This window comes from Grus americana, chromosome 18 (assembly GCF_028858705.1).
Source record: "Grus americana isolate bGruAme1 chromosome 18, bGruAme1.mat, whole genome shotgun sequence".
In the NCBI taxonomy this organism is placed as follows: Eukaryota; Metazoa; Chordata; class Aves; order Gruiformes; family Gruidae; genus Grus; species Grus americana.
The window spans coordinates 14143349-14156278 of record NC_072869.1 but is presented as its reverse complement, the minus strand read 5'-3'; the positions used below and the strand labels follow the sequence as shown (position 1 = coordinate 14156278).

At 57.9% G+C, this 12930-nt stretch overlaps 2 non-coding genes across 2 annotated transcripts; one reads left to right on the top strand and one right to left on the bottom strand.

Annotated features, from left to right (window-relative positions):
* Positions 1-742: 742 nt before the first annotated feature.
* TRNAS-GCU (transfer RNA serine (anticodon GCU)) lies at positions 743-824 on the bottom strand. The gene has a single exon. It is a non-coding gene; the product is annotated as a tRNA-Ser (tRNA).
* A 10754-nt stretch (positions 825-11578) lies between these two features.
* TRNAS-GCU (transfer RNA serine (anticodon GCU)) lies at positions 11579-11660 on the top strand. The gene has a single exon. It is a non-coding gene; the product is annotated as a tRNA-Ser (tRNA).
* The last annotated feature ends 1270 nt before the right edge of the window (positions 11661-12930 follow it).

Sequence of the window (12930 nt, the reverse complement as noted above, 5' to 3'; positions counted from 1 at the left end):
TGTTTTGGGGGAGGAAGCAGAGGGGGGGGAAGGGAGGGTTCAGGGTGGTACTGGCGGGAAGAAACTTGAGAAAACTAGTGGGAAGATGGGATAACATGGCTGTCACTCAAGAACTGGCGCTTGCCTGACCATGCCCTGCTTCTGATCAGTGCAGCCTGGACTAAAGGATCTCAGGCGGTCCCTTCCAACCCCAACGATTCTGAGATTCTGTGAACAGATAAGAGCAATGTCTCCCGTAAAAAAATACCCTACTTGAAATGTTCTGTGACAGGAAGTGGTTTACGCGTATTTTCTTTTTTGTTCCCGTGGCTGGCTGAGCCTTACTGAAGGCAAGGTAAGCAACATCCACTGCTCTTCCCTTCTCCACCAAGCTAGTTGCCTCACTGTAGAAGGCTACCAGCTTGGTTAAGCGTGCCTTCTCCTTCGAAAAATCCGTGCTTGCTACTCCCAACCACCTTCCTGTGCTACCTATGTTTGGAAACTGCTTCCGGGATGTTTTGCTCTATCATCTTCCCAGGGACTGAGGAGAGGCTGACCGTCCTGGGAGTCCCCTGGATCTTCCTTCTTTCCCTTTTTGTTCCTCTTGCCTGGGAGGAGACAGAAGAGGTTGGGGTGTGTCCTGAGCCACTTCAAAACCTTGCAAGTTCTTGTCAGGCAACTCTCATCTCAAAACAAAGAGCTTACTCGGGGGCACACATTGAGCGGCTCGCACTCAGAAACTTGGACCATTGGTTGGGCTGAGCGACGAGGATGGGATTCGAACCCATGCGTGCAGAGCACAATGGATTAGCAGTCCATCGCCTTCACCACTCGGCCACCTCGTCAGCATGCTCATGCTGCTCATGCTGCTGCTGCTGCTGCTGCTGCTGCTGCTGCTGCTGCTGCTGCTGCTGCTGCTGCTGCTGCTGCTGCTGCTGCTGCTGCTGCTGCTGCTGCTGCTGCTGCTGCTGCTGCTGCTGCTGCTGCTGCTGCTGCTGCTCCTGCTCCTGCTGCTCCTGCTGCTCCTGCTGCTGCTGCTGCTCCTGCTGCTCCTGCTCCTGCTGCTTCTACTGCTCCTGCTGCTCCTGCTGCTCCTGCTGCTCCTGCTCCTGCTCCTGCTCCTGCTCCTGCTCCTGCTGCTCCTACTGCTGCTCCTGCTGCTCCTGCTGCTGCTGCTGCTGCTGCTCCTGCTCCTGCTCCTGATGCTCCTGCTCCTGATCCTGCTCCTGATCCTGCTCCTGCTCCTGCTCTTGCTACTCCTGCTGCTCCTGTTGCTCCTGTTGCTCCTGCTGCTCCTGCTGCTCCTGCCGCGGCTACCACTGCCGCTGCTCCTGATCTGGCTGCTCCAGCTCCTGCTGCTGCTCCTGCTCCTGCTGCCTACACTTTTTGATACTGTTTGACATGGGAGAGAAGGAGCCAGGCTCCAGTTTTTGCCTTTTGGGACTGGTCCGCTCTTGCGACAGCTGGGCTGAGCTCCAGGGACCTTTGGGAAATAGGTCTCAGGATTCACGTCAGAAAATGACTGAAGAGCAGAGCCCCACGCTCCTTCCCAGGAAGGAACATGGGAGAGTGATCCCGGAGTGGCTCAGCACCTCCAGAGGACGTGGGCCTGACTTTGAGATGAAGTTGTCACCAGCCACGTCCTCCTGACATTCTGGAAGAATACCACCAGCTCATATGGACAGGACTCACTCACACTTGACTGGAGGTGCAGGCTTGGCCAGGCTTGGTCATGGTGTCTCTGTGCTGTTCCCCCTGGCGCTCACCTAGGATCTCATCACAGGCTGCTTCACTCCCAGCACAGCTAAAGGTCAGGAATGAAGAGGGAGCTGAGGGGCACCAGCCCCACTGCACGCAACTCCTCTTTTTACCTGCCAGAGCTCCAGTGCTGCAGAGAGTTGAAACCATTGCACTGGTCCCCTGAGCCCAGACCTCTCTGTGCCTCGAAGGTCAGACCCTGAGCTGGGGGAAATGGTGCAGAGGCCAGGCTTGCTGTCCCTGGTGGCTAAGAGAAAGGTGAGTACGGGATTGTGCCGCGTGGGATGGACACCGATGGCAGGGCCCGGGGAGCCTCTCTGGGCTCTTCCGCCTGCTTAATTCCTGTCCTGGACAAAAGGGGAGCAGCACACAGCCTTGGGGGCTGGGACCAGAACCACCTGCACCCTGGTCACTCCGAGTAGTTTCTCCAGCCCCAGCCCACCCCAGGGGCCTGTAAAGACATTTTTCGCAATGGGAACAATCATTCGCTGCGAGAACCTCCCCAGGGACGCGGTAGAATCCCCATGACCGGAGGTTTTCGAGATGCAATTGCACAGGGTGCTAGATCATCCCCTCTGGGCTCCCTTTCACACAAAAGGTTGGACCAGGTGAACTTTGGAGGGCCCTACCAACTGGGGCGATCCTATCATCCTATGACTGTTTGGCCTTCCTTCCTGCTTTGTTTTGTGGCTTTCGAGGTGTGCCGATGCGTAACGGGGCTCCCTCCCCAGTAGCTCTCGCTCCAAACTGGCCTTGTCTCCATTGCTATGGGACGTCATCAGGGGCGAAAGAGGAGGCTCTCTCAAACCCGGGAACTATGGAGAAAGCCGTGCTTTTACCAAGGGAGGAACTCTTGTGGGTACTCAGCTGGTTGGGATTGGAGAAGAGGGGAGAACGAAACATGACTCTCGTGCAAAGCTGATGCCCAATGTCTTTAATGAGAAAATCAGAGGAAAATGGGAAAGGCGAGCGCTTGAGCAATGCACTTTGGAGGCTGCGTAAAGCTCAGGGAGGTGCTGCCATCTGAAGGAAAACGTCCACGCCGGGGGTGCTTCTTTCCCAATTCCCCTTCAAGGCCCTGCAATCGTGTCTCACCTGGACGCATTGCTACGGAAGGAAGGAGGAGGTATTTCCTGGGGAGCACAAGGCAGAGCAGAGCAAGAGGGGGAAAGAGAGAGGCTTCCCTGGGAAGAGACGGAAGGCCAGCGCCTATGCCTGCGCTGGCCCTTCCTCCAGGCGGAGCGGTGGGAGCTCGGCTCCTCTGCAGCCCGTGGCCGTGCTCTCAGGGCTGGCTCCAGGGCTTTCCTCGAGGCTCCTGGCGCTCGACCACGGGCTGGCAGTCCACGGGCTTCAGCATAAAAGATTGCCCCGTCCCAGAGGCCCGCAGAGCCCACGGCCCAGACCGGACCACCCAAAGCCCCCCAGCCCCAGGAAGCCCCCAGAACCGATGGGCACACTGCCAGCGCTGAGAGAGCTCCCCACGGCAGCCGACGCGCTGGATCCCACAGCTGTGCTCTGAGGGAAGGAGCTGAGGATTGGGCCCGGCAGCGTCACCGTCACTGGCGAGGGCTGGATCGCAACGCTGGAGTCGGCGCACCGGATGACGCACGGCTCGTTGCAGCTGTTGGCAAGCGGGGTCGGGCCGCAGGCGGCTGGCAGGCACGGGCTGTAGCACGACATGTCTTGCGGAGGGAGGCGACCCTGCAAGACCGGGAGGGAGCACAGGGCGCTAGCTGTCGGGCCCTTTCGGACCCCCAGCTTGGCTCCTCTGAGAACAAACAGTGCCCGGGTAGGGCCAGGTCTCCCTCTGGAAGGTTCCTTTGCGAGCCAAGAGTGACCAAGGCAGGCCGCTGCACTATGGATGGGGCTGGGGAAGCACCTGGTAACTGGTTAGGTGGTACTGGTCGTCCAGCCTCAGACTTCAGCAGGGTCACTGCTACAAAAGAGCCCAGCTGACTCCCTCGCGGAAGGGAACAAAGCCTTCCCTCTTCCCTCAGCGACTCACCCACCAGCAGAGGGAAGCACAGTGTATTTTCAAGCCTGGACCACGTACCAGAAGGACCACGCACAGAAGGGAAGCAGTCCCCCTGACAGCAATCCTACCAGCGGGAAGAGAAGGAGTGAGTTCAGACTTACCAAGTTCACTGTGGAGAGCAAGGGAAGAGCTGTGGATGGAAGGGCCCGGAGTGGCCCAGGCTTTTTATATGGTGATCCAGCGCCTCAGGAGACCGGGAACACACCTTCTTTGTGACGCACGTTAACAAACAGCCATCTGAGGCTTGCAAAGCACAGCCAAGAGGTGAAGAACTTGTCTCTTTCATCTGAAAGGTCTGGCTTGTATTTTCCTATTGGGTGAGAGCACAGGGATGCATCAGATGCTGGCTCCTCAAAAGCAACGGTCATTTGAGGTCCCATGCCAGTTCCCAGGTAAGGGTTTCTGTAGCTGTACCCCTGCTGGCCTTGCCACTCCTGCAGGGAACGTGCTACCCTCTGGAGGCACTCTGCTAGCCTCCAGTGAAGGCCACTGCCACGTGGGTCTCCTCTGAAGGGCTGCGAGGATACCCTCAGAAACAGGCCCTGCTGGGCCACGGAAGGCTTGGCAGGGAAGGCGCCCCGACTGGGTGCCTGGAAGCCGAGGGACACGGTATGAGGGACTGGATGCCAGGTGGTTGGAAGGTGAGCCATAGACGGACCCTGTGGCCTGAGTCAGAGAAAGCGCCTCTGTGTGAAGGGAAGAGGCACCCTCTTCCTGGATCGGCCAGGTGCTTCCTGTGTCAGCCCTCAAAACAAAGAAAGAAAGTGAACTCGGGAAAAAGGGTCTAGTTCTATGGCATCTGTCAATTCTCATTCTCAAAGTCGGGTCAGGCTCCTCTCACCCACTTCTCTCAGGAGGGGACATGTCTGAGTAAAATGCAACAGGGCTCCTGCAGACAGCAGCCGCTATGGAAGAAGACATCTACGGTGGGACTAGCTCTCCTGAGGAAGCTCCTCGTCGTGCCAATAATGCAAAAGGAGCATTGCTGAACTGTGGATGGTGGAGGAAGTGCCCGTTGGTTGGTTAGTTAGAGAGCGCTGGCCGTACGTCCCGAGCCTTGGAAAGAAGCACGGCTGGCAAAGAAACCCACCAACGCCCTGTCTCACATCCTAGACCATTCACCGAGGACAAGGGAGGCAAAATGCATGCAGCCCTCTCCACGACAGCTGTCCTGCCAACCGGGGAGACAAGAGGCAAAATGAACTGAGACTTACCAACTTCACAGAGCAGAGGAAGGCACGAGGGGAGGACAGAGGAGCTGGGAGCTGGGCACACTTTTATACTGCGGCCCAGAGCCCCAGGGGAGCTGAAGAATGACACCAACATGAAGCATGTTGAGAAACAGCAATTTTGGCTTCTCAAAGCTCTGCTGGTAGATGAAAGACAAGCCTCCTTTGCCTGAAATGCTTGACTCCCTTTTCATCCTGAGCATGAAGTGATTTTGCACTGAAGCACTGAAGTGATTTTGCTGAGAGCAATTATGTTTCTTCCGCAGACCAAGGCTCGTTTGAGGTCTCCTTCCAGTTGCTGGTGAAGCCTTGCAGCAGATTCAGGCCATGAGCAGGTGTTGTGTGCGTCCTGCCCTTCCTGGGGAGCGTGGCCACCACTTGCTTAGGACTTTGCCTGTGGAGCACGCCTGAAGGCCACTCAGAAGGGCCTCTCTTTGACAGGCTGAGGCCAACCCTGAGCAACACCAGTGCCTGCAGGCTCTGGGGTTGCTCAGAGCCCAGCCAAGCCTCTGCAGGATGGCTGTTCCGCTGAGGGACAGAGAAGGGAGGAGACTCAGATCCCCGGGGTGACTGGAAGGTGACGGTCAAACAAGGCCCTCCCGCGGTCTGGAGAGAAAACCCGTTGTGCGCAGGGATGGCGACACGGAGGCCATTGCTGGGGTGGATCAGGCTACTCGGTGGCAGATCTCTGCTCCCCTCGGGCCTCTGAGATGCACACACTTCCAGTCATGCAAAGGGAGCCCAGCAGTTCAGCTGTTGTCTTCGGTCAGCAGCGGCCAGAGTGTTTTCTTTGGGAACTGCGCAGCCCTTGCCTTGCCTGCCAGGACTTTACTACTGCTCTCCTGAGGAGAAGCGACGGCTCAACGTGGCCCTCGAGAGCGAGGAAGGAGCCTGCTGACTCGTGCCTGAAAGCGAGCCATCGCCAAGTGGACCTGTTTGCTTTGGCGCAGTCTTCCCAGACAACACTCATCTTTGCATCATTGCCGGGTGGCTTGTTCAGGTCACTGACCCAGAGGCTCTGGCTTGTTTTCCCTGGCTCGGGGACCGATTGGCACATTCAGGGCCCTTTAATTGCAAGGTGGCACCAGCAGACCACCTCGGAGTCATCTGTGAGTCACCAAAAAGGGCTGAGGCACTACGAGAGACCTCAGCTCCACCTCGGTGCAAATCATCCATGCACTGGCATCAGGGGCTCTGGGGGAAATGGATTCAAGACGTGCAGAGGACCCTAAGCACAACCTCATGTCCGCATTCCTGCAGAAAGGCAGCTTTTTGTACGGTGTTGTCACGGCTGTTCGTGTCTTGCCCAACCACTTGGTGACTCTTTGAAATCCTGTCACGCTCCTTGGTGAAACAGCAGCCTGAGGAGGACAGCACGGACGTGTCCTGACGTTCCCGCTCCCGGACGTTTCTGGAGCACAGAGCAAATTGAGGAAAGTTGCCGCCCCTACGTGTCCAGGGCCTGGGGAGCCTGCTTTTTTGACAGACCGGTGTGACAGACCACCGGACGGAGGCTGCAGCCACTGAGCGGCACCGCATGGTGCTCCCTGCAACCCTACGAGACATAGAGGAGACTGTGGCGGTCTGGAAAGCTCTGGAGGCCAGGCACATGTCACCAGCCCTGAGAGCTGCCTGGAAAAAGCCACGGACAGCCCGTGCTGCTTGGGAAGAAGGGCGGCCGTGCCATTTGGGGGAAGGGTCTTGGAAGGGGGATGTTGTCTTCTCCTGCAAAGGACGGATGGCTCTGTCTCGCTTCTGCCGTCGTTTCCAGCAGAGCCATGCTCTTGGGGCCGTTGCGCCTTCCTGCTGGGACGGTCGACCCAGTGCCACAGCTGACGGCAGCAACGTGCTCACTCCGCACAGGCAGAAACGGGTCCCAGGAGTCAGTATGGCGCCAGGGTGGGAGGCAGCCAGCCGTGCCTCTTTTCCAGGCGGACCTGGAAGTGCACTGACAAAGCAGCCAGTGGTGCTCCCTGCTGAAAGGCTCTGTGAGGAACTTGCGAGGCACTCGACCCCACAGCGTGTCCTCATCTGAAGGGCAGGGAAGTGGCTGCCTATCTCTTCCAGCCCCCAAACCCCCGAGAGGTGGCCCTTTGAGACGCGGCCCAGCCCTGCAGAAGAGGCACGGGTGGCCCACGGCAATCTGCACGGGGGAAGCTGCCGGCAGGAACCAGCCCCGAGGGAAACTCCCCAGATGGGGGGACCTGCCCTATGGCTGCTCTGTTCCCGGCCGGTGCACTAGTGGATGAGCGCTCAACCTACTGATGTGCACCAGCAAATGCCAAAGGCCGCGATGAGTAAGGAGAGCAGTTGAGTACAGCCTTGCTGCTCCTCCCTCTCTGCTCTCCCTTCTGGCAACTGAGAGGCCGTGCAAAGAGGAGCAGACGCCAGGACAGACGCTCCGCTCCTCACGTAGCCTCCTTTGCCACCAGACGGGAGCACGACACAGCCCGTCACAGCTGCGCTACAGCAGGCAGCGAGTACCGTCGCTGGGCTGCTCTTCTCCTTGGCCTGCCACCCTGCCCCGCTGCTGGGTGTGGGAAAGGTGGGGAGGCATTCCTCCACTGCGTCAGGAGCCTGGCATTTGCTGCGCCTGAGCAGAGCTGAGGCAGCAGGAGAGGGCACACGCATCCACCCCCCCTCAGCAGGCATGTGGTAACACCTGAGGGTAGGAAGCGGACAGCACAGGCCCATCCTTGTTCCGCAAGAAGCCTTCTGCTTTGAACTGCAGCCACAAGAGGACAGGTCCTTCCCGGGGCTGGCAAGGCAACGAAAAGGGAAAAGCACCCTCAGCCAAATGCCCATGAGTTCACTCCTCAGCCACTTTGACCTTGCAGCCTTGGGGCTGACTACCCACTTTGAGAATGAGAATTGACAGATGTCCATAGAACTAGAGCCTTTCTTTTTCCCCCCCTTCCCCTTTCTTTCTTTGTTTTGAGGCCCCCACAGAGCTACCTGGCCAACTCTAGGAATGGTCCCAGTGCCCTCATCCCTTCACACAGTGGCGCTTCTCTCCATCTCACAGAGGGTCCGTCTTTGGCCTTCACCTTCCAACCACCTCTGGGCATCTGAGTCCCCTCCTTTCCGTGTCCCTCGGCTGGACAGGCACCCAGTCGGGGCTCGGCTGATTGCTGAGCCTTTCCGTGGCCCAGCGGGGCCTTGCGTTTCTCAGGGTCAGCCTCAGCCCTTCAACAGGAGACCCACGTGGGTGGCCTTCACCAGGAGTGCTCCACAGCTGAAGGCCTGACTGAGAGTGGTAGTCACGTTCCCCAGCAGGGATGTGCACAACCCACACGCAGGGCCTGGAGCTACAGAAACCCTTACCTGGGAACTGGCATGGGACCTCAAATGACCGTTGCTTTTGAGGAGCCAGCATCTGATGCATCCCTGTGCTCTCACCCAATAGGAAAATACAAGCCAGACCTTTCAGATGAAAGAGACAAGTTCTTCACCTCTTGGCTGTGCTTTGCAAGCCTCAGATGGCTGTTTGTTAACGTGCGTCACAAAGAAGGTGTGTTCCCGGTCTCCTGAGGCGCTGGATCACCATATAAAAAGCCTGGGCCACTCCGGGCCCTTCCATCCACAGCTCTTCCCTTGCTCTCCACGGTGAACTTGGTAAGTCTGAACTCACTCCTTCTCTTCCCGCTGGTAGGATTGCTGTCAGGGGGACTGCTTCCCTTCTGTGCGTGGTCCTTCTGGTACGTGGTCCAGGCTTGAAAATACACTGTGCTTCCCTCTGCTGGTGGGTGAGTCGCTGAGGGAAGAGGGAAGGCTTTGTTCCCTTCCGCGAGGGAGTCAGCTGGGCTCTTTTGTAGCAGTGACCCTGCTGAAGTCTGAGGCTGGACGACCAGTACCGCCTAACCAGTTACCAGGTGCTTCCCCAGCCCCATCCATAGTGCAGCGGCCTGCCTTGGTCACTCTTGGCTCGCAAAGGAACCTTCCAGAGGGAGACCTGGCCCTACCCGGGCACTGTTTGTTCTCAGAGGAGCCAAGCTGGGGGTCCGAAAGGGCCCGACAGCTAGCGCCCTGTGCTCCCTCCCGGTCTTGCAGGGTCGCCTCCCTCCGCAAGACATGTCGTGCTACAGCCCGTGCCTGCCAGCCGCCTGCGGCCCGACCCCGCTTGCCAACAGCTGCAATGAGCCGTGCGTCATCCGGTGCGCCGACTCCAGCGTTGCGATCCAGCCCTCGCCAGTGACGGTGACGCTGCCGGGCCCAATCCTCAGCTCCTTCCCTCAGAGCACAGCCGTGGGATCCAGCGCGTCGGCTGCCGTGGGGAGCTCTCTCAGCGCTGGCAGTGTGCCCATCGGTTCTGGGGGCTTCCTGGGGCTGGGGGGCTTTGGGTGGTCCGGTCTGGGCCGTGGGCTCTGCGGGCCTCTGGGACGGGGCAATCTTTTATGCTGAAGCCCGTGGACTGCCAGCCCGTGGTCGAGCGCCAGGAGCCTCGAGGAAAGCCCTGGAGCCAGCCCTGAGAGCACGGCCACGGGCTGCAGAGGAGCCGAGCTCCCACCGCTCCGCCTGGAGGAAGGGCCAGCGCAGGCATAGGCGCTGGCCTTCCGTCTCTTCCCAGGGAAGCCTCTCTCTTTCCCCCTCTTGCTCTGCTCTGCCTTGTGCTCCCCAGGAAATACCTCCTCCTTCCTTCCGTAGCAATGCGTCCAGGTGAGACACGATTGCAGGGCCTTGAAGGGGAATTGGGAAAGAAGCACCCCCGGCGTGGACGTTTTCCTTCAGATGGCAGCACCTCCCTGAGCTTTACGCAGCCTCCAAAGTGCATTGCTCAAGCGCTCGCCTTTCCCATTTTCCTCTGATTTTCTCATTAAAGACATTGGGCATCAGCTTTGCACGAGAGTCATGTTTCGTTCTCCCCTCTTCTCCAATCCCAACCAGCTGAGTACCCACAAGAGTTCCTCCCTTGGTAAAAGCACGGCTTTCTCCATAGTTCCCGGGTTTGAGAGAGCCTCCTCTTTCGCCCCTGATGACGTCCCATAGCAATGGAGACAAGGCCAGTTTGGAGCGAGAGCTACTGGGGAGGGAGCCCCGTTACGCATCGGCACACCTCGAAAGCCACAAAACAAAGCAGGAAGGAAGGCCAAACAGTCATAGGATGATAGGATCGCCCCAGTTGGTAGGGCCCTCCAAAGTTCACCTGGTCCAACCTTTTGTGTGAAAGGGAGCCCAGAGGGGATGATCTAGCACCCTGTGCAATTGCATCTCGAAAACCTCCGGTCATGGGGATTCTACCGCGTCCCTGGGGAGGTTCTCGCAGCGAATGATTGTTCCCATTGCGAAAAATGTCTTTACAGGCCCCTGGGGTGGGCTGGGGCTGGAGAAACTACTCGGAGTGACCAGGGTGCAGGTGGTTCTGGTCCCAGCCCCCAAGGCTGTGTGCTGCTCCCCTTTTGTCCAGGACAGGAATTAAGCAGGCGGAAGAGCCCAGAGAGGCTCCCCGGGCCCTGCCATCGGTGTCCATCCCACGCGGCACAATCCCGTACTCACCTTTCTCTTAGCCACCAGGGACAGCAAGCCTGGCCTCTGCACCATTTCCCCCAGCTCAGGGTCTGACCTTCGAGGCACAGAGAGGTCTGGGCTCAGGGGACCAGTGCAATGGTTTCAACTCTCTGCAGCACTGGAGCTCTGGCAGATAAAAAGAGGAGTTGCGTGCAGTAGGGCTGGTGCCCCTCAGCTCCCTCTTCATTCCTGACCTTTAGCTGTGCTGGGAGTGAAGTAGCCTGTGATGGGATCCTAGGTGAGCGCCAGGGGGAACAGCACAGAGACACCATGACCAAGCCTGGCCAAGCCTGCACCTCCAGTCAAGTGTGAGTGAGTCCTGTCCATATGAGCTGGTGGTATTCTTCCAGAATGTCAGGAGGACGTGGCTGGTGACAACTTCATCTCAAAGTCAGGCCCACGTCCTCTGGAGGTGCTGAGCCACTCCGGGATCACTCTCCCATGTTCCTTCCTGGGAAGGAGCGTGGGGCTCTGCTCTTCAGTCATTTTCTGACGTGAATCCTGAGACCTATTTCCCAAAGGTCCCTGGAGCTCAGCCCAGCTGTCGCAAGAGCGGACCAGTCCCAAAAGGCAAAAACTGGAGCCTGGCTCCTTCTCTCCCATGTCAAACAGTATCAAAAAGTGTAGGCAGCAGGAGCAGGAGCAGCAGCAGGAGCTGGAGCAGCCAGATCAGGAGCAGCGGCAGTGGTAGCCGCAGCAGGAGCAGCAGGAGCAGCAGGAGCAACAGGAGCAACAGGAGCAGCAGGAGCAGCAAGAGCAGGATCAGGATCAGGAGCAGGATCAGGATCAGGAGCAGGATCAGGATCAGGAGCAGCAGGAGCAGGAGCAGCAGGAGCAGCAGGAGCAGCAGCAGCAGCAGGAGCAGCAGCAGCAGCAGGAGCAGCAGGAGCAGGAGCAGGAGCAGGAGCAGCAGCAGCAGCAGCAGCAGCAGCAGCAGCAGCAGCAGCAGCAGCAGCAGCAGCAGCAGCAGCAGCAGCAGCAGCAGCAGCAGCAGCAGCAGCAGCAGCAGCAGCAGCAGCAGCAGCAGCAGCAGCAGCAGCAGCAGCAGCAGCATGAGCAGCATGAGCATGCTGACGAGGTGGCCGAGTGGTGAAGGCGATGGACTGCTAATCCATTGTGCTCTGCACGCATGGGTTCGAATCCCATCCTCGTCGCTCAGCCCAACCAATGGTCCAAGTTTCTGAGTGCGAGCCGCTCAATGTGTGCCCCCGAGTAAGCTCTTTGTTTTGAGATGAGAGTTGCCTGACAAGAACTTGCAAGGTTTTGAAGTGGCTCAGGACACACCCCAACCTCTTCTGTCTCCTCCCAGGCAAGAGGAACAAAAAGGGAAAGAAGGAAGATCCAGGGGACTCCCAGGACGGTCAGCCTCTCCTCAGTCCCTGGGAAGATGATAGAGCAAAACATCCCGGAAGCAGTTTCCAAACATAGGTAGCACAGGAAGGTGGTTGGGAGTAGCAAGCACGGATTTTTCGAAGGAGAAGGCACGCTTAACCAAGCTGGTAGCCTTCTACAGTGAGGCAACTAGCTTGGTGGAGAAGGGAAGAGCAGTGGATGTTGCTTACCTTGCCTTCAGTAAGGCTCAGCCAGCCACGGGAACAAAAAAGAAAATACGCGTAAACCACTTCCTGTCACAGAACATTTCAAGTAGGGTATTTTTTTACGGGAGACATTGCTCTTATCTGTTCACAGAATCTCAGAATCGTTGGGGTTGGAAGGGACCGCCTGAGATCCTTTAGTCCAGGCTGCACTGATCAGAAGCAGGGCATGGTCAGGCAAGCGCCAGTTCTTGAGTGACAGCCATGTTATCCCATCTTCCCACTAGTTTTCTCAAGTTTCTTCCCGCCAGTACCACCCTGAACCCTCCCTTCCCCCACCTCTGCTTCCTCCCCCAAAACATCCCATACCGAGTCTCGTGCTCTGCTTGTAAGGACCACAACTGGACACAGTACTCCACATGCAGCCTGACAAGCACTGAGTAGCGTGGGATGATCACTTCTCTATCTCTGCTAGTAATGCCCCTTCAGATGCAGCCCAGGATCCGATTTCCCTTTGCTCCTGCAGCGGTGCGCTGCTGACTTACGTTCAGCTTGTGGTCCACCAGGACCCTCGGGGTCCCTTTCTGTTCCCCAGCCACACACATCCTAGCCTGTCCTGGGCTCTTTCGTTATGTCTTTGTTAAACGTCATACAATTCTCGTGCTGTCCTGTGATGCTCGTCCTCTGCACTCATCACAGATTCCCAGTACTTAAAGGCCACTACAAAGAGGACAGAAGTTCTTCCCAAAGAGTCACATGGAGACGACGGGGAGCAACCGGGAGAGGTTTCACCTTGATAGAAGCAAGACATTTTTCACAGTGGGAGCAATCATTCGCTGCGAGAACCTCCCCAGGGACGCGGTAGAATCCCCATGACTGGAGGTTTTCG